Source organism: Oncorhynchus masou, unplaced genomic scaffold (assembly GCF_036934945.1).
Source record: "Oncorhynchus masou masou isolate Uvic2021 unplaced genomic scaffold, UVic_Omas_1.1 unplaced_scaffold_2599, whole genome shotgun sequence".
NCBI lineage: Eukaryota > Metazoa > Chordata > Actinopteri > Salmoniformes > Salmonidae > Oncorhynchus > Oncorhynchus masou.
The window spans coordinates 18,462-42,706 of NW_027016904.1; the positions used below are offsets into that span (position 1 = coordinate 18,462).

General features: G+C 44.3%; 1 pseudogene; it reads left to right on the forward strand.

Annotated features, from left to right (window-relative positions):
* Positions 1–5,013: 5,013 nt before the first annotated feature.
* The window catches only part of LOC135539326 (protein Jade-3-like), a 30,018-nt pseudogene continuing 10,786 nt past the window's right edge, over positions 5,014–24,245 (forward strand).

The window sequence follows — 24,245 nt, forward strand, 5'->3', positions numbered from 1 at the left end:
AAATAAGAAGAAGTAAGAACCTAGTGCTAGTGAAGATCCTGAGAGACACAGGTGCCTCTGAATTGTTTATGTTGTAGTGTGTTACCCTTCTCTGCTGAGACTGATTCGGGGAATAGTGTTCTAATTAGGGGAATAGGTTTGACCAGTCTGTCAGTTCCATTGCATAAACTGATGTTGGATTCTGAACTGGTGAAAGGTAAGGTTGTTGTGGGGGTGCGTTCTCGTTATCTGTATCCCGCGCCAATCTAATCAATGCGCAACGGACTGACCCCACATTAGAAGAGCTGTGTGACCAAATTGTGCCTGTGGAACAGTTGGGAGATGTTGCCCATGGCTATTTTCTCCAAGAGGATGTCCTGATGAGAAAGTGGGTGTCTCGTGGTAATTGTTTTCTTGGGGAGGTGATTAGTCAGGGTTGGTATACCAGTTAAGCTTTGTGAGTTGGTGTTGACAACTTCCCACAACAACGTTGCTGGACATATGGGTGTGAGTAAAACCTACAATAGCATATTAAGATTTCTTTTGGACTAGGTTAAAGAGGGATGTTTCTGAGTTCATCAACTTGTCACACCTGTCAATTAACTGGTAAACCTAATCAAGCTATTAAGCTGGTACCACTGTTTCCTATTCCTGTACCCAGCCAACCTTTTGAGTGTCTGATTTGACTGTTGGTCCTCCTCCTCGTTCTAAAAAGGGTAGCAGTTACCTGTTCACTGTGATGTGTCAGACCACTAGGTTTCCTGCTGCCTATCCTCTTCGATCTATCACAACTAAATCTGTGTTAAAAGCTTTAACTCAGTTTCTCTCACTGTTTGGAATCCTTAAGGTAATTCAGAGTGATCAAGGATGTAATTTTACCTCTAATCTGTTTGGTCAGGTTCTCCAACAGCTCCATATTAAACACAATTTGTCTAGAGCCTATCACGCTCAAAGTCAAGGAGCACTGGAACGTTTCCATCAAACACTTAAGTATTTGAGAGCTTATTGTACTGAGATGGATAAGGATTGGAAGGAGTGGTTGCCTTGGTTACTGTTAGCCGCGTTTCACAGGGAGGTTTCACAGGAGAGCATCTGGGGTTTCAGTCCAAATGACCTTGAGTTTGGACATAGGGTGCGTGGACTTCTATCTGTTCTCCAGGATGACTGGAAGTCTCCTGAGCCCCCTCAGTCCCTGCTATCTTATGTGTGACGCCTGTACACCGCTGGTGAAGTGGCTAAAGAGAAGCTATCATCTTCACAGGAGAGAATGAAGGGCATATCTGATCGCCGAACTGAGCCTCGTCACTTTAGTCCAGGTGACCAGGTTCTTGCTCTGCTGCCAATTGTTGGTTCTCGTTTTCAAGCCAAGTTTCAAGGTCCATATACAGCGGTGCGCTACTATGCACGTTCCTCTGAGGCCGAACAGTGGGAGTCTACAGAGGACAATAAACCTGTTCTTTTGGCCGACACCGTCATTCTGCTGGGGTCTTGCCATGCTAGTTCCGTGCATGGGGAGAAAGATGTTCCTGGTCCCGACGATTGCATACTTCAGGGTAGATTGAAAAATTCAGAGACACACTTTTAGACAGTCTTCTCACTCACCTACCTGTTGATGGGCGGAAAGAGATGGTTGGTCTGATTCAGAGATTTCCAGGTTTGTTTTCTGATCCACGTACAAACTTAATAGAACATGATATTGACGTTGGAAATGCTGACCCCATTCGTCAGCGGTTCTATAGAGTTTCTTCAGAGAAACTGCATTGTCTGGATGCTGAGGTCAGGTACAGGCTGGAGAGTAAGATAGCAGAGCCTTCTTTCTCCAGTTGGGCTTCTCCCTGTATCTTGGTCAGTAAACCAAACAGATTTTGTAAGGTAAAGTGTCACTAAGCCAGATTAATTTCCTCTTCCTCGGATGGAGGACTGCGTTGATCAGGTCGGAGCAGCTAAGTTTGTGACCTGTTAAAGGGCTGCAGGCAGGTGCCACTGACAGGTGCCACTGACGAGTAGGGCATGTGGCATCTCTGCCTTTATTACACCCTGTGGTCTGTATTTGGTTATGAGTTTCGGCCTGCGTAATGCACCTGCCACTTTTCAGCGACTTATGAACAGGGTTGTCGCCGGTCTGACCGGGTGCGCTGTTTATCTGGACGATGTAGTGATATATGCAGATACTTGGGAGGAACATGTGTCCCGTATTAAAGACTTGTTCGACTGCTGCGGGTCGCCTCACGATCAATCTGGCTAAATGTGAGTTTGCTCAGGCGACCGTTACATACCTTGGAAAGGTGGCTGGGCAGGGTGAAGTGCGTCCTGTTCGGGCTAAAGTGGTGGCTATTGATGCTTTTCCACCACCAACTACTAAAGGAACGGATACGCTTATTGGGAATGATTGGTTATTACTGTAGTTTTTGTAGGAACTTCTCTACTGTGGTCGCTCTCTTGACAGATCTGCTGAAAGCTAAGACTGTTTACGTCTGGTCTTCTCATTGTCAACAGGCTTTTGAAGATGCAAAGAGGTTTCTTACCTCAACTCCGGTGCTGGCTGCTCCTCGCGTGGATTTGTCATTTACCTTGCTGCAAGCAGATGTGTCTGGGTTAGTTTATTTTCCAAAAAGTTGAACCATTATCAGTTGAACTACTCGGTCACTGAAAAAGAAGTGCTAGCACTCATATGGACGCTACAACACTTCGAGGTGTATGTCGGGTCGGGAGTAGTACCTCTTGTGGTCTACACTGACCATAACCCTCTCACCTTTTTGAGGTACATGTGTCCTAATCAGAGGATAATGAGATGGAATGCTTGCAAAAAATAAATACTATCTTGATGTGCGGCACTTCCGGGGGACTGATAACGTCATTGCTGACGCGCTCTCTCGTGGGCCCGGTTCCTGAATGTCCATGTGACTGACCACTGTTATTTTGTCTAAACACATGCATCATTTGTAAATTGTCTTGACTGTGGATTGTGCCCCTGGCTATCCATAAAGTAAAATAAAAACCAAGAAAAATGTGCTGTCTGGTTTGCTTAAGTATGAAGAATTTTAAATTATTCATACTTTGTTTTTTTCTTGAGTGGTCAGGGGCTGGAACATAATTGTTTGCCTGCAAACTGACGGACAGATATACAATTTGACTAAAACATCATTATTTCAAACCTTGCTTATGAGTGGTAATACTTTGGAACAGATTTCCAAAATTAAAATCACTTGGAGCTGATTTGATGTTTTTACAGTCATGTCCAATGGAGGGGCCAAATCACCACCGGGGGCCAGTTGGGAAACCCAGATCAGCCCTAAACTGGGCGAAGTCTAGGACCCAGCGGCTAGTTAGAAGGGGCAGTTGCCGACCTGATATGCCGACCTGAGTGTGGGTGTGACAAAAGGAAAGTAGTAGGTGTGGAAAGGTGTGTGTATTCAAAGCGCTCTGCTATAGGTTAGACGGTTTTGATTGAGTGGGGTTTTTCTCTCTTCAGTTTATTACCATGCAACTATCGTACAATGAGCTACCATACCACGAGAGATTGGACCTCTGTTTTTCTGCCAGAGGATTCATCTGTGACATGTTTCACTATTAGTTCCACACAAATAATTATATACTGCAACAATGTCATTGATTTTACTTAGTTACAGTTCATTTAAAACTTTAGGCCCTAATCTATGGATTTTTACACGGCTGGGAATACAGATATGCATCTGTTGGTCACAGGTACCTTAAAAATGGGCCTCAGGATGTCACTATTTTTGTGCATTCAAATTGCCATCGATAAAATGCAAATGTGTTTGTAGCTTATGCCTGTCCATTCCATAACCCCACCACTCTGTTCACAACATTGACATCAGGAAAAACGCTCTCCTAAACAACGCCATACACGTGGCCTGCGGTTGTGAGGCCGGTTGGACGTACTGCCAAATTCTCTAAAACTACATTGGAGACAGCGTATGGTAGAGAAATTAACATAAAATGATCTGCCAACAGCTCTGGTGGACATTCCTGCAGTCAGCATGCCAATTGCACCCTCCCTCAAAACTTGAGACATCTGTGGCATTATGTTGTGGGACTAAACTGCACATTTAGAGTGGCCTTGTATTGTCCCCAGCACAAGCTGCACCTCTTTAATGATCATGCTGTTTAATCAGCTTCTTGATATGCCACACCTGTCAGGTGGATGGATTATCTTGGCAGAGGAGGAATGATCATAAGCTTTTTGTACTTATGGAACATTTCTGTGATCTTTTATTTCAGCTAATGAAACATGGGACCAACACTTCACATGTTGCATTTATATATCTGACGAGTGTTATTTACTGTTGCTTCATGCGTTGTATGCCTGTGCTTACTGTGACTGCCACCCTGATATTGGCTACTTGGTTGCTACTTCCCACGCCGTTGCCGGACAGTAGTGCTTGTCAAACAGTAGAGAAAGTGTTACCGTTCATGCCCTCCCCATTGAGTAGTAGATTGTATGTTTCAAGATAACATCTAGATGGTTATCAATATTAGTTATTTCTTGTGTAGGCTGCTATCCTACTTTAAATAAAATCGTGTGAGAGAAAAAAAAACAGCCAAGTTAGCTACATCTAGCGACATGTTAGTGATAGCACAGACAGAACAATGAGATAGATATTTTACCGGATGTAGAAATGTGAAGCATCCGCTTGGAGTTTTCCACTCACTACCAAATATGGGACAAGATAAATTTGGGCCGATATTCTGCTAATATTCTCATCGATTAAACATTTGATCTCAATACAGTTTTCTGTTCACAAAACTGTAATCTGTTACGAACAGAGTGGACAAAATGTTCTGTTGACTTTACCCTTTGGTCAAAGCTTTAAAAAAAATGCGTTGTTTAGAAGGTGTGGAAAGGCGAATTGAGTGCACATCAGAGTAGGCGTTCCCTAACTGAAATATGCAAATATTGGCTTAGAACGCTCCAATGGGATCTTGCTACATCGTGCTTGGCTCTGCCCACTATGACTCAATAATTCCCATTTGAAACGACGGGCTGTGGTCTATCTTGGTTTTCTTCTACAGATCCTTGGTGGTATTCAGTAAGAGGAGCTTCATGTCGGCAGGCGGATACAACGCAGCGACGACTTTCGACAAACCCACTCTCCATTCTCTGGTCGCCATATTTGGATGCAGCTACCCATACTTGGATAGGGTGGTACCACAGATAGAACAATGAGACATATATTTCACTGGATGGGATAAACGTGAAGCGAGGAAACCTAGTGGCCGGCAGTGGGAGAAGATGGAACGAGATGGATTTTGGCGGATATTCTGCAAATTTTTTCACCGATTACACATTTGATCTCAATATAGTTTCCAAAACTAAAATATGTCACGAACAAAGTGGACTACTTTTTGTAGACTTTAGTCTTTGTCAAAGTTACGGGGGGAAAATGCATTGTTTAGGAGTGCAAAGACGAATTATTACACACGCGCACTCCACACAGTAGGCGTTCCCTAATGGAAATATGCAAATGTTGGTCAATAGGATCTCGCTAGCTCGGGCTTGGCTCTGCCCACTATGACTCATTCGTTCCCGTTTGAAACGACGGGCTGTGGTCTATCTTGGTTCTCTTCTACAGATCTTTGTTGGTTTTCAATAGGGCTGTTGTGTGTTGGTGAGGAGAGATTGCTGCTAGCCCTGGGAAATATTCAGTGTGGAAAGAAGAAATAATACAGGAACAAAAAAAATAGTTGTACTAAGAGTGCCGTGTTTATATGTGAGGAATTTGGTGAAAGCATTCACGAATCGCAATAAGCTGCATAATTTACCGCGGATCCCAAGGTAAGGTTGCTGAACAATCTGCTTGTGTTGTGTCTCAGTGTGGCAAGGCATGCCCAGTATGTAGTCTACAAGCCGGACTGTGGGGCCTGCTGCCTTCCTCTCACACAAGGACTTCAGCCTCGTATTTCGCTAAAATGACGAATGTGGTGCTCGGTCACATCCATACTGAAACCTGTTCACGTCTCAATTCATTTTAGTCCTTGGAAAAAATGTCTTCGACCACTAAATGAAGTGATATTTTTATCATAGCAAACAGACCGAATGGTGGAGTTGTTTGATTTCAGACGCCTCAGCGCTGTAATTCCCCAGCATGCAGCGAGGCTGGAGTTTGGCGCCAAGGCCGTCAGGATCTTGTCCCAGTCTACATGTGTGTTTTGTAATGGTGGACTATTGTTGCACATATGACCCACAGAGGAAACGCCACCACGAGGCAATATGCATGGTTTTATTATCATTACTATGTTATTGAGTGACAGGTTGGGGTAGTTATATCTAATTCAACCATTTAGGACGGAGTTGAGCTGCGACTAGTGTGAGCGGACTGGGAGTTCCAATAGTACATACACGTTTTTAGATATAAAAAATACAAATTAAGCTATAAGATTTAGCACCCAAATAATAACCCCACAATTACACACGAACATCTGTGTAATTGTGGGCTATCCTTCGGGTGCTGAAGAAACCAGTCGTTTTCAATAAATAAAAAACACGACGTTGGAACTGCATGTCGCCCACACTGTTCAACTGCAGCCTAAATACTTGTTTAATTAGGGTAGTTCAACATTGGAAATGTAGAGAGAAAATAATATTGTGATTGTCAAAACAATACGACATATCATCAACTAAATATCCCGATATGTAACTATCCATTTCCTCCCCATCACTACATGTAATAGTAGCTAATAATGTAAACTTTCGCATGTATAATGTAATCATTTTCCAATAATGTAGCCTAATAAGTATACTGAATGTGTAACATAACGTTTATGCTCTTATTGTAATAATTAATCTCTGTTTGCCGAACTTGCACACTGAACACCTACTCTCTACTGGAGTGGGTCTGCCCAAACACGTCTGTGTCTTATCTTACAACAGCATCAGACATTTTTACTGTGAAATTATCAAATCAAAGTTTATTTGTCATGTGCGAAATGCTGAATACAACAGGTGTAGTAGACCTTACAGTGAAATGCTGAATACAACAGGTGTAGTAGACCTACAGTGAAATGCTGAATACAACAGGTGTAGTAGACCTTACAGTGAAATGCTGAATACAACAGGTGTAGTAGACCTTACAGTGAAATGCTGAATACAACAGGTGTAGTAGACCTTACAGTGAAATGCTGAATACAACAGGTGTAGTAGACCTTACAGTGAAATGCTGAATACAACAGGTGTGGTAGAAATGCTGAATACCAGTTGTAGTAGACCACAGTGAAATGCTGAATACAACAGGTGTAGTAGACCTCACAGTGAAATGCTGAATACAACAGGTGTAGTAGACCTGAATACAACAGTGATGAAATGCTGAATACAACAGGTGTAGTAGACCTCACAGTGAAATGCTGAATACAACAGGTGTAGTAGACAGTGAAATGCTGAATACAACAGTTGTAGTAGACCTTACAGTGAAATGCTGAATACAATTTGTAAGTGGCTCTGGATAAGAGTCTGCTAAATGACTTAAATGTAAATGTAAATGTACAACAGGTGTAGTAGACCTTACAGTGAAATGCTGAATAAAGTAGACCTTACAGTGAAATGCTGAATACAACAGGTGTAGTAGACCTTACAGTGAAATGCTGAATACAACAGGTGTAGTAGACAGTGAAATGCTTACAGGTGTAGTAGTGAAATGCTGAATACAACAGGTGTAGTAGACCTCACAGTGAAATGCTGAATACAACAGGTGTAGTAGACCTCACAGTGAAATGCTGAATACAACAGGTGTGACTATACACAGTGACTATACATATGAACAGAGAGTAGCAGCAGCGTAAAAGAGGGGTTGGGGGGAGGAACACAATGCAAATAGTCCGGGAAGCCATTTGATTACCTGTTCAGGAGTCTTATGGGTTGAGGATAAAAACTGTTGTCCTAGACTTGGCACTTGGTACTGCTTGATATGCGGTAGTAGAGAGACCAGTCTATGGCTGGGGTCTGACAATTTTCAGGGCTTTCCTCTGACACCGCCTGGTGTAGAGGTCCTGGATGGCAGGAAGCTTTGCCCCGGTGATGTACTGGGCCGTATGCACTACTCTCTGTAGTGCCTGGCGGTCGGAGGCCGAGCAGTTGACATACCAGGCAGTGATGCAATCAGTCAACATGCTCTCGATGGTGCAGCTGTAGAACCTTTTGAGGATCTCAGGACCCATGCCGAATCGTTTTAGTGTCCTGAGGGGGAATAGGCTTTGTCATGCCCTCTTCACGACTGTCTTGGTGTGTTTGGACCATTTTAGTTTGTTGTTGATGTGGACACCAAGGAATTTGAAGCTCTCAAGATGCAGATGTGTTGCTACCTACCCTGACCACCTAGGGGTGGCCCGACAGGAAGTCCAGGATCCAGTTGCAGAGGGATGTGTTTAGTCCCAGGATCCTTAGCTTAGTGATGAGCTTTGAGGGCACTACGGTGTTGAACGCTGAGCTGTAGTCAATGAATTGCATTCTCCCATAGGTGTTCCTTTTGTCCAGGTGGGAAAGGGCAGTGTGGAGTGCAATAGAGATTGCATCATCTATGGATCTGTTTGGGCAGTATACAAATTGATGTGGGTCTAGGGTTTCTGGGATAATGGTGTTGATGTGAGGCATTACCAGTCTTTCAAAGCACTTCATGGCTACGGACCTGAGTTCCACGGGTCTGTAGTCATTTAGGCAGGTTGCCTTTGTGTTTTGGGGCACAGGGACTATGGTGGTCTGCTTGAAACATGTGGGTATGACTGACTCAATCAGGGACATGTTGAAAATGTCAGTGAAGACACCTGCCAGTTGGTCAGCACACGTCCTGGTAATCCGTCTGGCCCCGCAGCCTTGTGAATGCTGACCTGTTTAAAGGTCTTACTCACGTCGGCTACGGAGAGCGTGATCACACAGTCGTCCGGAACAGCTGATGCTCTCATGCATGCCTCAGTGTTGCTTGCCTCAAAGCGAGCATAGAAGTGATTTTGCTCATCTGGTAGGCTCGTGTTACTGGGCAGCTCACGGCCGTGCTTCCCTTTATAGTCTGTAACAGCTGCAAGCCCTGCCACATCTGACAAGCGTCGGAGCCGGTGTAGTATAAATCAATCTTAGCCCTGTATTGGCGCTTTACCTGTTTTGATGGTTCGTCACAGGTCATAGCGGGATTTCTTGTAAGCTTCCGGATTAGAGTCACGTTCCTTGAAAGCAGCTCAGTGCGAATGTTGCCTGTAATCCATGGCTTCTGGTTGGGGTATGTACGTACAGTCACTGTGGGGACGACGTCCTCGATGCACTTATTGATGAAGCCAGTGACTGATGTGGTGTACTCCTCAATGCCATCGGAAGAATCCCGGAACATGTTCCAGTCTGTGACAGCAAAACAGTCCTGTAGTTTAGCATCTGCTTCATCTGACCACTTTTCTATAGACCGAGTCACTGGTGCTTCCTGCTTTAATTTTTGCTTGTAAGCAGGAATCAGGAGGACAGTGGTCTGATTTACCAAATGGAGGGCGAGGAAGAGCTCTGGAATCATCTCTGTGTGTGGAGTAAAGGTGATCTAGAATTATTTTCCCTCTGGTTGCACATTTAACATGTTGATAGAGATTTGATAGAACTTATTTAAGTTTCCCTGCATTAAAGTCTCTGGCCACTAGGAGCGCTGCCTCTGGGTGAGTGGTTTCCTACTTGCTTATCTCCTTATACAGCTGACTGAGTGCGGTTTCAGTGCCAGCATCTGTTTGTGGTGGCCTGCAATGTGGCCTGCAATTTATCATAATATACTCTACTTCAGGCGAGCAAAATCTAGAGACTTCCTTAGATTTCGTGCACCAGCTGTTGTTTATAAATGCGCACAGACCCCCCCCCCCCCTTTGTTTACCCGGTGTGGGCTGTTCTGTCCTACCGGTGCATCGTGTATCCCGCTAGCTGAATATCCATGTCGTCATTCAGCCACGATTCCGTGAATCCTACTAGCAGCACTGGTGGTGGTGGTAGTAGTAGCAGCACTGGTGGTGGTGGTGGTGGTGGTAGTAGTAGCAGCACTGGTGGTGGTAGTAGTAGCAGCACTGGTGGTGGTGGTGGTGGTGGTAGTAGTAGCAGCACTGGTGGTGGTGGTGGTAGTAGCAGCACTGGTGGTGGTGGTGGTAGTACCAGCACTGGTGGTGGTGGTGGTAGTAGCACTGGCACTGGTGGTGGTGGTGGTGGTAGTAGCAGTAGTAGCACTGGTGGTGGTGGTGGTGGTAGTAGTAGCAGCACTGGTGGTGGTGGTAGTAGTAGCAGCACTGGTGGTGGTGGTGGTGGTAGTAGTAGCAGCACTGGTGGTGGTGGTAGTAGTAGCAGCACTGGTGGTGGTGGTGGTGGTGGTAGTAGTAGCAGCACTGGTGGTGGTGGTGGTAGTAGTAGCAGCACTGGTGGTGGTGGTAGTAGTAGCAGCACTGGTGGTGGTGGTAGTAGCAGCACTGGTGGTGGTGGTAGTAGTAGCAGCACTGGTGGTGGTGGTAGATAGTAGTAGCAGCACTGGTGGTGGTGGTAGTAGCAGCAGTAGTAGTAGCAGCACTGGTGGTTGTGGTGGTAGTAGTAGCAGCACTGGTGGTGGTGGTAGTAGTAGTAGTAGCAGCACTGGTGGTGGTAGTAGTAGTAGTAGTAGCAGCACTGGTGGTAGTAGCAGCAGTAGTAGTAGCAGTAGCAGTAGCAGCGGTAGTAGCAGCAGCAGGTAGTAGCAGCAGCAGTAGCAGCGGTAGTAGCAGTAGCAGCGGTAGTAGTAGTAGCAGCGTAGTAGCAGTAGTAGTAGCGGTAGTAGTAGTAGTAGTAGTAGCAGCAGTAGTAGTGCAGCAGTAGTAGTAGCAAGCAATAGTAGTAGTAGTAGTAGCAATAGTAGTAGTAGTAGCAGTAGTAGTAGTAGTAGTAGTAGTAGCAGTAGTAGTAGTAGTAGTAGCAGTAGTAGTAGTAGTAGTAGTAGTAGCAGTAGAAATAGCAGTAGTAGCAGCAGCAGTAGTAGTAGCAGTAGTAGTAGCAGCAGTAGTAGTAGTAGTAGTAAATTAAAAATCCTACAATGTGATTTTCTGGATTTTTTTTCTTGTTTTGTCTGTCATAGTTGAAATGTACCTATGATGAAAATTACAGGCCTCATCTTTTTAAGTGGGATAACTTGCACAATTGGTGGCTGACTAAATAGTTTTTTGCCCCACTGTATATCCAAATGTCTATTTATTTGATGTGTTTGATCCATAAAAAAACAGCTTCCAAAAACGCAACTACAAAATATTTCAAAAGTTGCCCATGAACTTTGCCAAAATATTTCAAATTACTTTTGTAATACAACTTTAAGTTTTTTAAACGTTAATAATCGATCAAATTGTAGACAGGTCTATCTGTTTTCAATACAGGAAGACAACAAACTAACACTACTTTTCACATCTTGCGCACTCTCAACAGTGTTAACCAGTTCTGAGATGGCCTACTTCTTCATTGCACAAATGAATAACCTCAACCAAATTCCAAAGACTGGTGACATCCAGTGGAAGCGGTAGGAACTGAAAACAGGTTCCTAAGAAATATCATTTGCCAATGAGAACTCAGTGAACAGACAGAGACCAAAAAAAAAAAAAAAAAATTCTGAACGGTTTGTCCTCAGGGTTTTGCCTGCTACATAAGTTTTGTTATACTCACAGACATGATTCAAAAGTTTTAGAAACTTCAGTGTTTTCTATTCAAATCTACTAATAATATGCATATCTTATATTCCTGGCATGAGTAGCAGGAAGTTGAAACTGGGAACGCTATTTATCCAAAGTGAAAATGCTGCCCCCTATACCTTAAGAAGGTAAAGGCACAGTCAATTTTGTGTATGTAAACTTCTGACCCACTGGAATTGTTTTGCAGTGAGTAATAAGTGAAATAATCTGTCTGTAAAGCACACAGTTGATGTCCTCACCGACTTGCCAAAACTATAGTTTGTTAACAAGAGATTTGTGAAGTGGTTGAAACACTTAGGTTGGAGTTAAAACTAGTTTTATGTAAACTTCCGACTTCAACTGTATATGAGTTGGGAGATGCACTATTTACAAACAATTAGTGATTAAGATACTCTAGTATAGAGTACAGTTTAAACATATGAGATGAGTAATGCAAGATATGGAAACATTATTAATAAAGTGGCTAGTGATCCATTTATAAATGTGGCCAGTGATTCCTAATATATGTCTGTATAGGCAGCCGTATCTGATGTGAAATTGGAGATGGCTGTTTAGCAGTCTGATGGCCTTGAGATAGAAGCAGTTTATACAGTCTGATGGAAATGCAAGATAGAAACATTATTAAAGCAGTCTGATGGCCTTGAGATAAAGCTGTCTTAGGCAGTCTGATGGCCTTGAGATAGAAGCTGTTTAGCAGTCTGATGGCCTTGAGATAGAAGCTGTTTTTCTGTCTCTCAGTCCCTGCTTTGATGCACCTGTACTGACCTCGCCTTCTGGATGATAGCGGTGTGAACAGGCAGTGGCTCGGGTGGTTGATGTCATTGATATTTTGGCCTTCCTATGGCATCGGGTGCTGTAGGTGTCCAGGAGGGCGGGAAGTTTGCCCCTGGTAATGTGTTGGCAGAACGCACCACCCTCTGGAGAGCCTTGCGGTTGTGGGCGGAGCAGTTGCCGTACCAGGCTGTGATCCAGCCCGACAGGATGCTCTCAATTGTGCATCTGTGAAAGTTAGCGTTTTAGGTTTTAAGCCAAATTTCTACATCCTCCTGAGGTTGAACAGGTGGTGTTGTGCCTTCTTCACCACACTGTCTGTGTGGGTGGACTATTTCAGTTTGTCTGTCATGTGCACGCCGAGGAACTTGAAGCTTTCCATCTTCTCCACTGCAGTCCCATCAATGTCTATAGGGGGGTGTTCCCTCTGCTGTTTCCTGAAGTCCACAATCATCTCCTTTGTTTTGTTGATGTTGAGTGTGAGGTTATTTTCCTGCCCTCACCACCTCCTTGTAGGCTGTCTCATCGTTGTTGGTAATTAAGTCTACCACTGTTGTCGTATAGAAACTTGATGATTGAGTTGGAGGTGTACTTGGCCACGCAGTCATGAGTGAATGGGTGTACAGGAGGGGGCTGAGCACGCAACCTTGTGGGGCCCCAGTGTTGAGGATCAGCGAAGTGGAGGTGTTGTTTCCTACCTTCACCACCTGGGGGCGACCCGTCAGGAAGTCCAGGACCCAATCGCACAGGGTGGGTTCAGACCCAGGGACTCAAGCTTAATGATGAGCTTGGAGGGTACTGTGGTGTTGAATGCTGAGCTATAGTCAATGAAAAGCATTGTTACATAGATGTGCCTCATGTCGAATGGGACAGAGCACTGTACAGTGTGATGGCAATTGCGTCGTCTGTGGATCTATTGGGGTGGTAAGCAAATTGAAGTGGGTGTCAGGTAAGGTGGAGGTGAAATGATCCTTGACTAGTCTCTCAAAGCCCTTCATGATGACAGAGCTATTAATTACACTTTGGACATCGAATGTTCCTGAGTGGCCGAGTTAGTTGACTTAAATCGGCTTGAAAATCTATGGCTTGAAAATGGCTATCGAGCAGTGATCAACACGCAACTTTGAAGAATGTAACGAATAATGTGCAAATATTGTACAATCCAGGTGTGCAAAGCTCTTGAACTTACCCAGAAACACTCTGCTGTATCACTGCCAAAGGTGATTCCAACATGGTGAATGACTCGGGGTTGAATATTCATTTTTTTTTTAAATTTTGAATATTTTAGAATTTTTCTTCCACTCTGACATTAGTGTTTTGTGTAGATCGTTGACGAAAAATTACAAATTTAAATCAATTTTAATTCCACCTTGTAACAACAAAATGTGTTCCACGTCGAGGGGTGTGACAACTTTCTGAAGGGACTGTATCTAATGTAGGCAAACACCTCGACGACACCGACAAAGTCACTGAAAATACATTTACAATGGAATGTTGTGTGTGTCCTGCCGCGACAGTTGCAGTATGTTCTGTGTGGTGCCCACGTTGCATAAATCCAACCTATGCATCAAACTGTATGTGTAGACTTGACAGAAATAGAATCAGAAGGTGAATGTTGAACTTTTGTTGCACATATCCATTATGTTGGATTACATAATGAAGAAAGTTTGACTGCAGAATTTTACGCTGCGGATCTGATGGATGCTTAATGCTCCCTTGAATGTTTCTAAGTTGACGCTAGTACAAAGGCCCCATTCTGCAAGCTATTCTGGCTCTAAGCTCTGTCATGTCTTCTACCTCTGTCTCCTCTTCTCCCTGTAGGATCCGTCAGCATGAAACGGCTCAGGTCTTCAAGCAGCAGTGACAGTTCTGACAATGAGAGTGAGTTCCAACTGTCTTTCCGTCATGACATGATGAAACCCACCACAGTCATTGAGAATAACATGCTGTCTGTAAACAGGCTTTAAATGTTTTTTTAACATGAACCTCTCTACCCCCCTCTTCCTCTCCCTAAACCCTTCCGCATACTTTATGTCGCCGAGTTCGGAGTGAACAGAACCAGTCACATACTCCCGTAAAAGACCTTCGCTTGAAAAATGATTTTAAACTGCAATAGTACTATTTGTCCATCTTGGGACGCCGTATCCAGTATACAAATTCTCAAAATAATCCAAATTAATCTAAGATATCTCAAGAAATCTGTCATTCATTTTGAAGTTGTTGCCGAGGAGCTCTTCGTCATCAGATGTTTGGTTCAGTATTTCTCAAGTGGAAACGATTAGTGTCTCGTTGAATGACCATCCACTTTATTGGAGAATCCCTCCTGTTAACCAATCACGAAGTAGACTTTGGATACAGGCTGGGGAAAAACTTTGCCAAAGACCAAATCGAATGAAAACATCACAATGTCATAATATTTGTACGAACTGTTCCAGATGGGAAGAAGGCAAATGCCTTAAACCTCTCTCTGCCCCCTCCCTCCCTCTACCTCTCTAACCCTTCTGCACCCTCCTCTACCCCCTCCCCTCTACCTCGTTCTACCACCTCCCTCTACCACCTCGTTCTACCTCTCTCTAACCCTTCTACACTCTCTTCTATCCCTCTCTACCCCCCTCCCCTCTACCTCGTTCTACCACCTCGTTCTACCCTCTCTAACCCTTCTACACCCTCCTCTACCTCTCTCTACCCCCTCCCATCTACCTCGTTCTACCACCTCTCTCTACCACCTCGTTCTACCTCTCTCTAACCCTTCTACACCCTCCTACCTCTCTCTACCCCCTCCCATCTACCTCGTTCTACCACCTCTCTCTACCACCTCGTTCTACCTCTCTCTAACCCTTCTACACCCTCCTCTACCTCTCTCTACCCCCTCCCATCTACCTCGTTCTACCACCTCTCTCTACCACCTCGTTCTACCTCTCTAACCCCCCTCTCTACCTTGTACTCCCCAGGTCCTTCCACCTCCTTCTGCCCTCTAACAAGTATGGAAGTAAACCTGGAACCCTGCCCTCCGTGCCCAAGAAACCAGCAGAGGTACGCCATGCTGCCGTTCCTGTCCCAAATGACACCCTATTCCCCACAGGGCTCTGGTCAAAATTAGTGGACTATGTAGGGAATAGGTTATCAATTGGGACACAGACAATGTGTGTATTTGTGTCTCCTCTCCTCCTCTCTAGGTGTTCAGGAAAGACCTGATCAGTGCCATGAAGCTGCCAGACTCTCACCATGTCTCCCCTGAAGACTATTACCTGCTGGGGGACACCTGGAGACAGGAGTGGGAGAAGGGGGTGCAGGTGCCCGCCTTCCCTGAAACCATCCCACAGCCCTCCATCAGGTAATCACGCCTCCACTAGTCCCTGTACCTCAGCATGCTGATTTCTCTGAGTAATAGCCACTGCTAGCCTCTCATTGTGTCTGCGTGCGTCTGTCTGTAGGAACATAGCAGAGAAGCCTAAGGAGGTGTTGTTCACCCTACAGAAGAGGTATATCCAGTGTTGGAGTCAGGCCTCGACAGAGACGGGTTACGTTAACATCAAGGAGCTGGCCGAGGCCATGTGCTCTTATGACCTGGATAACATGGACCTCTACTGGCTGCAGGCACTCAACGCTGAGCTGGAACACATGGGTAAGGACTCAACGCTGAGCTGGAACACATGGGTAAGGACTAACGCTGAGCTGGAACACATGGGTAAGCACTCAACGCTGAGCTGGAACACATGGGTAAGGACTCAACGCTGAGCTGGAACACATGGGTAAGGACTCAACGCTGAGCTGGAACACATGGGTAAGGACTCAACGCTGAGCTGGAACACATGGGTAAGGACTCAACGCTGAGCTGGAACACATGGGTAAGCACTCAACGCTGAGCTGGGACACATGGGTAAGCACTCAACGCTGAGCTGGGACACATGGGTAAGGACTCAACGCTGAGCTGGAACACATGGGTAAGGACTCAACGCTGAGCTGGAACACATGGGTAAGGACTCAACGCTGAGCTGGAACACATGGGTAAGGACTCACGCTGAGCTGGAACACATGGGTAAGCACTGAACGCTGAGCTGGAACACATGGGTAAGCACTGAACGCTGAGCTGGGACACATGGGTAAGGACTCAACGCTGAGCTGGAACACATGGGTAAGGACTCAACGCTGAGCTGGGACACATGGGTAAGCACTCAACGCTGAGCTGGAACACATGGGTAAGCACTCAACGCTGAGCTGGGACACATGGGTAAGGACTAGATGTCGACCGATTTTTTTCAACGCCGATACCGGACAAAAAACAAACAAAAAAGCCGATACCGATTAATCGGACAATTTTAAAAATGTATTTGTAATAATGACGATTACAACAATACTGAACTTATTTTAACTTAATATAATATATCAATAAAATCAATTTAGCCTCAAATAAATAATGAAACATGTTCTATTTGGTTTAAATAATGCAAAAACAAAGTGTTGGAGAAGAAAGTAAAAGTGCAATATGTGCCATGTAAGAAAGCTAATGTTTAAGTTCCTTGCTCAGAACATGAGAACATATGAAAGCTGGTGGTTCCTTTTAACATGAATCTTCAATATTCCCAGGTAAGAAGTTTTTAGGTTGTAGTTATTATAGGAATTATAGGACTATTTCTCTCTATACCATTTGTATTTCATTAACCTTTGACTATTGGATGTTCTTATAGACACTTTAGTATTACCAGTGTAACAGTATAGCTTCCGTCCCTCTCCTCGCTCCTCCCTGGGCTTGAACCAGGAACACATCGACAACGGCCACCCTCGAAGCAGCGTTACCCATGCAGAGCAAGGGGAACAACCACTCCAAGTCTCAGAGCGAGTGACGTTTGAAACGCTATTGGCGCGCACCCCGCTAACTAGCTAGCCATTTCACATCACATCGTTACACCAGCCTAATATCGGGAGTTGATAGGCTTGAAGTCATAAACAGCAGAGCTGCTGGCAAAACACACGAAAGTGCTGTTTGAATGAATGCTTACGAGCCTGCTGCTGCCTACCACCGCTCAGTCGGACTGCTCTATCAAATCATAGACTTAGTTAAAACATAATAACACACAGAAATGCGAGCATTTGGTCATTAATATGGTCAAATCTGGAAACTATCATCTCGAAAACAAGACTTTTATTATTTCATGAAGTACGGAACTGTTCTGTATTTTATCTAACGGGTGGCATCCATCAGTCTATATATTCCTGTTACATTGTACAACTTTCAATATATGTCATAATTATGTAAAATTCTGGCAAATTAGTTCGCAATGAGTCAGGCGGCCCAAACTGTTGCATATACCCTGACTCTGCGTGCAATGAACGCAAGAGAAGTGACACAATTTCACCTGTTTAATATTGCCTGCTAACCTGGATTTCTTTTAGCTAAATATGCAGGTTTAAAAATATATACTTCTGTGTATTGATTTTAAGAAAGGCATTGATGTTTGGTTAGGTACATGTTGGAGCAACGATCGCACCGCATCGATTATATGCAACGCAGGACACGCTAGATAAACTAGTAATATCATCCACCATGTGTAGTTAACTAGTGATTATGATTAAGTTTAATGCTAGCTAGCAACTTACCTTGGGTTCTTACTGCATTTGGGTAACAGGCAGGCTCCTCATGAGGCAGGTGGTTAGAGTGTTGGACTAGTTAACCGTAAGGTTGCAAGATTGAATCCCCCGAGCTGACAAAGTAAACATCTGTCGTTCTGCCCCTGAACAAACGTTAACCCACAGTTCCTAGGCCGTCATTGAAAATAAGAATGTGTTCTTAACTGAAGCTAAATCAGCGATTTTGGGACACATGGGTAATGGTGGGGGGGACATTAGCTAGGACACATGGGTAATGGTGGTGGGGGGAACATTAGCTAGGACACATGGGTAATGGTGGTGGGGGGGGAACATTAGCTAGGACACATGGGTAATGGTGGGGGGAGAACATTAGCTAGGACACATGGGTAATGGGGGGAGAACATTAGCTAGGTCACATGGGTAATGGGGGGGGGGAGAACATTAGCTAGGACACATGGGTAATGGGGGGAAGAACATTAGCTAGGACACATGGGTAATGGGGGGAGAACATTAGCTAGGACACATGGGTAATGGGGGAGAACATTAGCTAGGACATATGGTTAATGGTGGGGGGCGAGAACATTAGCTAGGGCACGTGGGTAATGGTGGGGGGAGAACTTTAGCTAGGACACATGGGTAATGGGGGTAGAGAAGAGGAACATTAGGATGTGTGTGTGTGTTTTAGCCTGTTTCTCTAAAGCCTCTCCTTGTTCTCTCAAATCATCAACACATTTCCTCACTTCTCTCTGATGTGTTGGCAAGGAAACTGGAGGCGACCAATGATAGACTTTACACTATAATGACAAAGCAATAACAGGTCTTCTTGGGTATGACGCCACAAGCTTGGCATGCCTGTATTTGGAGAGTTTCTCCCTTTCTCAAGGTCTGTCAGGTTGGGGTGGGGAGCATCGCTGCACAGCTATTTTCAGGTCTCCAGAGATGTTAGATCGGGTTCAAGTCTGGGTTCTGGCTGGGCCACTCAAGGACATTCATAGACTTGCCCCGAAGCCACTTCTGCGTTGTCCTGTTGGAAGGTGAACCTTCGTCTCCCAGGCTGAGGTCCTGAGCTGGTTTTCTTCAAGGATCTCTCTGTACTTTGTTCTGTTCATCTTTCCCTTGATCCTGACTAGTCTCCCAGTCCCTGTGGCTGAAAAACATCCCCACAGCATGATGCTGCCACCACCATGCTTCACTGTAGGGATGGTGCCAGGTTTCCTCCAGACGTGACGCTTGGCTTTTAGGCCCAAAGAATTCAATCTGGTTTCATCAGACCAGAGAATCATGTTTCTCATGGTCTGAGAGTTCTTTAGGTGCCTTTTGACAAACTCCAAGTTTTTTTACTGAGGAGTGGCTTCCGTCTGACCACTACCATAAAGGCCTGATTGGTGGAGTGCTGTAGAGATTGTTGTTATTCTGGAAGGTTCTCCCATCTCCACAGAGGAACTCTGGAGCAGTGTCTGTGACCGTCGGGATCTTGGTCACCTCTCTGAGGACCTTCTCCCCCGTTTGCTCAGTTTGGCCGTCTCAGAGCTCTACGGACAATTCCTTTGACCTCATGGCTGGATTTTTTTCTCTGACATGCACTGTCAACTGTGGGACCTTTAAATAGACAGGTGTGTGCCTTTCCAAATGTTGTATTTTTATTTATCCTTTATTTAACTAGGCAAGTCAGTTAAGGACAAATTCTTATTTACTATGATGCAACAGGCCTCCTGCGGGGCTGGGATTAAAATAAATGAAATAAAAATATATGACAAACACATCACGAGAAGAGACAACACTACATGAAGAGAGACCTAAGACGACAGCACAGCATGGTAGCAGCCCATGACGACAACATGGCAGCAAACTACATGGTAGCAACACAAAACAAGGTATAAACATTGGGCATAGACAACAGCAAGAAGGTAGAGACAACACATCATGCAAAGCAGCCACAACTGTGTGTCCATGATTGAGTATTTGAATGAAGAGATAAAACTGTCCAGTTTGAGTGTTTGTTGCAGCTCGTTCCAGCCACTAGCTGTAGCGAACTGAAAAGAGGAGCGACCCAGCTATGTGTGTGTGTGTGCTTTGGGGACCAGTTTACAGAGAACTATAGAGTGCAGTGATGTGTCCTATAAGGAACATTGGTGGCAAATCTGATGGCCGAATGGTAGAGAACATCTAGCCACTCGAGCACCCTTACCTGCCGATCTATACATTACGTCTCCGTAATCTAGCATGGGTAGGATGGTCATCGGAATTAGGGTTAGTTTGGCAGCTGGGGTGAAAGAGGAGCGATTACGATAGAGGAAACCGAGTCCAGATTTAACTTTAGCCTGCAGCTTTGATATGTGCTGAGAGAAGGACAGTGTACCGTCTAGCCATACTGCCAAGTATTTGTATGAGGTGACTACCTCAAGCTCTAAACCCTCAGAGGTAGTAATCACACCTGTGGGAGGAAGGGCGTTCTTCTTACCAAACCACATGACCTTTGTTTTGGAGGTGTTCAGAACAAGGTTAAGGGTAGAGAAAGCTTTTTGGATACTAAGAAAGCTTTCTTGTAGAGCATTTAACACAAAATTCGGGGAGGGGCCAGCTGAGTATAAGACTGTATCATTTGCATATAAATGGATGAGAGAGCTTCCTACTGCCTGAGCTGTGTTGTTGATGTACATTAAGAAGAGCGTGGGGCTTAGGATCGAGCCTTGGGGAAATCCCTTGGTGACAGGCAGTGACTGAGACAGCAGATTTTCTGACTTTATACACTGCACTCTGTGAGAGAGGTAGTTACCAAACCAGGCCAAAGACCCCTCAGAGACACCAATACTCCTTAGCCCACAAGAATGGAATGGTCTACCGTATGTAAGTCGCTCTGGATAAGAGCGTCTGCTAAATGACTTAAATGTAAATGTATCAACAGCTTTGGCCAAGTCAATAAAAATAGCAGCACAACATTGCTTAGAATCAAGGGCAATGGTGATATCATTGAGGACCTTTAAGGTTGCAGTAACCAGTCAGTTGATTATTGACAAGTTTCTCCAACACTTTTGATAAACAGGGCAAAATAGAAATAGGCCTATAACAGTTAGGATCAGCTTGATCTCCCCTTTTGAATAATGGACAAACCGTGGCTGCCTTCCAAGCAATGGGAACCTACCCAGAAATGAGACAGGTTTAAAAGGTCAGAGATAGGCTTGGAGATGATAGGGGCAGAATCCTTAAAGAAGAAAGGGTCTAAACCATCTGACCCAGATGTTTTTGGGTCAAGTTTCAGGAGCTCCTTTAGCACCTCGGACTCAGTGACTGCCTGCAGGGAGAAACTTTGTAGCGGGACAGGGGGAAAAGAGGGAGAAGCACATTGGCTAGTTGCATTAGAAGGGGTATGAGATGAGGAAATGTTGGACAGGCAAGGAGGCATGGCTGAGTCAAATAGGAATCCTGATTTAATGGAGTGGTGATTAAGAGCTCAGACATGTGCTCCTTGTCAGTAACAACCACATCATCAACACTAAGGGACATGTGCTCCTTGTCAGTAACAACCACATCATCAACATTAAGGGACATGGGCAGCTGTGAGGAGGAGGGTTTATTCTCCAGGTCTTTAACAGTTTTCCAGAACTTCTTGGGGTTAGACCCACCGAGAGAAATGCTCCTTAAAGTAACCAAGTTTGGCCTTCCGGATAGCCTGAGTGCCTGAACGAGAGCCAGTCATTCTGAGTATGCGTGTCCCCGAGACTTTCGCCAAATGGGATTCTTGAGGTGGAGTAACTCTGCCAGATCACGGTCGAACCAGGTGCTGAACCTGTTTTTAATTATCATTTTCCTTATGGGGGCGTGTTTGTTAAACAATACCACTGAAATGATCAAAAAAGAAGGTCCAAGCGTCTTCGACAGAGGGGATCACGCTGATTCTATACCATTTTACAGAGGCCAGTTCATGAGGGAAGGCTTTCTCAATAGTTTTTTACCAAGTGTCTATGACAAACCAGGACAGGTCATTTCACTGTGCTGCCCTTACGAACACAGTGATCACTAAGGTCGTTACAGAAAACACCAGACTGATACCTATCAGGATTATTTGTGAGGATAACATCGAGGAGAGTAGCTTTTCTGGGTGTTTGGAGTCATACCTTGTGGGATTAGTAATACTCTGAGAAATATTTAGGGAGTCCCATTGCTTTAGGACTTGGTCATATGGTTTAAGCATGTCCCAATTTAGGTCACCAATCATGTCCTATCAATGCATTTACCACAGGTGGACTCCGAGTTGTAGAAACATCTCAAGGATGATCAATGGAAACAGGATGCACCTGAGCTCAGTTTGGAGTCTCATATCAAATGGTCTAAATACTTATGTAAATAAGTCATTTGTTTATTTTATTTTTAATACATTTGTAAAACTTTCTAATAACCTTTTTTGGCTATGTCATTATGGGCTATTTTGATGTCATTATGGGCTATTGTGATGTCATTATGGGCTATTGTGATGTCATTATGGGTTATTGTGATGTCATTATGGGCTATTGTGATGTCATTATGGGCTATTGTGATGTCATTATGGGCTATTTTGATGTCATTATGGGCTTGTGTGTAGATTGACGGAAAACATTTAATACATTTAGAATAAGGCCTGTCTATATAAAGCTGTAATGTAACAAAATGTGGAAAAGTTTGAGTAGTCTGAATACTTTCCGGATGCATTGTATGGCCTTAGAGAAAAGAGGGAGGTTTGGAGCTCTCAGTGTTCTGACTGGGTCTATTCCCAAGACCTGTAGAGGAGCTATGTTTTGATTGATGTATTCTTCTGTCTCCCAGGGGAGGGGCCTGTAGACGAGTTGACGCTGGAGCGCACCATGGAGGCGTTAGAGCGTCAGTGCCATGACAATATGAACCACGCCATCGACACCGTAGAAGGGCTGGGCATCGAGTACGACGAGGATGTCATCTGTGACGTGTGTCGCTCCCCCGACAGCGAGGAGGGCAACGACATGGTCTTCTGTGACAAATGTAACATCTGTGTTCACCAGGTAGGAACCTACAAGCACTGATTTTGCGCATAGCGGCTATTTTGAAGAAGGCTTTACTTGCAATGAGAGTAATGTGATTGGTTAAATTTAACATTAGTTAAATGCACTGGTTATAAGTCACTCTTGATTAAGTGCTAATTAACTCTTAATTAATATTTTTTTCTACATGTAGAATGTATTCTACATTTAGAATCATGACAATCTCTCATCCCTCAGTTGAACCTTCTTCATCATAAATACATCTAACCCACTGTGTTAGCCCAATGTCAATTCAATTTAAGGGCTTTATTGGCATGGGCAACTTATGTTTACATTGCCACAGCAAGTGAAATAGATAATAAACTATAAAAAATTAACAGTAAACATTACACTCACACAAGATCCAAAATAATAGAGACATTACAAATGTCATATTTATACATACAGTGTTGTAACGATGTGCAAATAGTTAAAGTACAAAAAGGGAAAATAAAATGGGTTGTATTTACAATGGTGTTTGTTCTTCACTGGTTGACCTTTTCTTGTGGCAACAGGTCACACATCTTGCTGCTTTGATGCACACTGGAATTTCACCCAGTAGATCTGGGAGTTTATCAAAATTGGATTTGTTTTGGAATTCTTTGTGGGTCTGTGTAATCTGAGGGAAATATGTGTCTCTAATATGGTCATACATTGGGCAGGAGGTTAGGAAGTGCAGCTCAGTTTCCTCCTCATTTTGTGGGCAGTGGGCACGTAGGCGGACCTGGCTCTCAAGAGAAGACAGGCTATAGTGACCTTTCTTAATAGCAAGGCTATGGTCACTGAGTCTGTACATAGTCAAAGCTTTCCTTAAGTTTGGGTCAGTCACAGTGGTCAGGTATTCTGCCACTGTGTACTCTCTGTTTAGGGCCGGGGGCTGCAGTTCGAGTGCCTCGCCAAAATCGTTGATATATGTTGAAGCGGGTGGGGCTTAAGCTGCATCTCTCTCACCCCATGGCCCTGTGGAAAAAAATGTGTGTTTTCCCAATTTTAACCGCACACTTGTTTGTGTACATGGATTTTATAATGTCGTATGTTTTTCCCCAACACCACTTTCCTTCACTTTGTATAGCAGACCCTCCAAATTGAGTCAAAAGCTTTTCCAAAGCTTTCTTGAGATCAGCAATGCATGAGAAGACTTTGCCTTTGTTTTGGTTTGTTTCTTTGATTTGACATTTGCTCAGTACATTGTTTTCATTTAGGAAATGT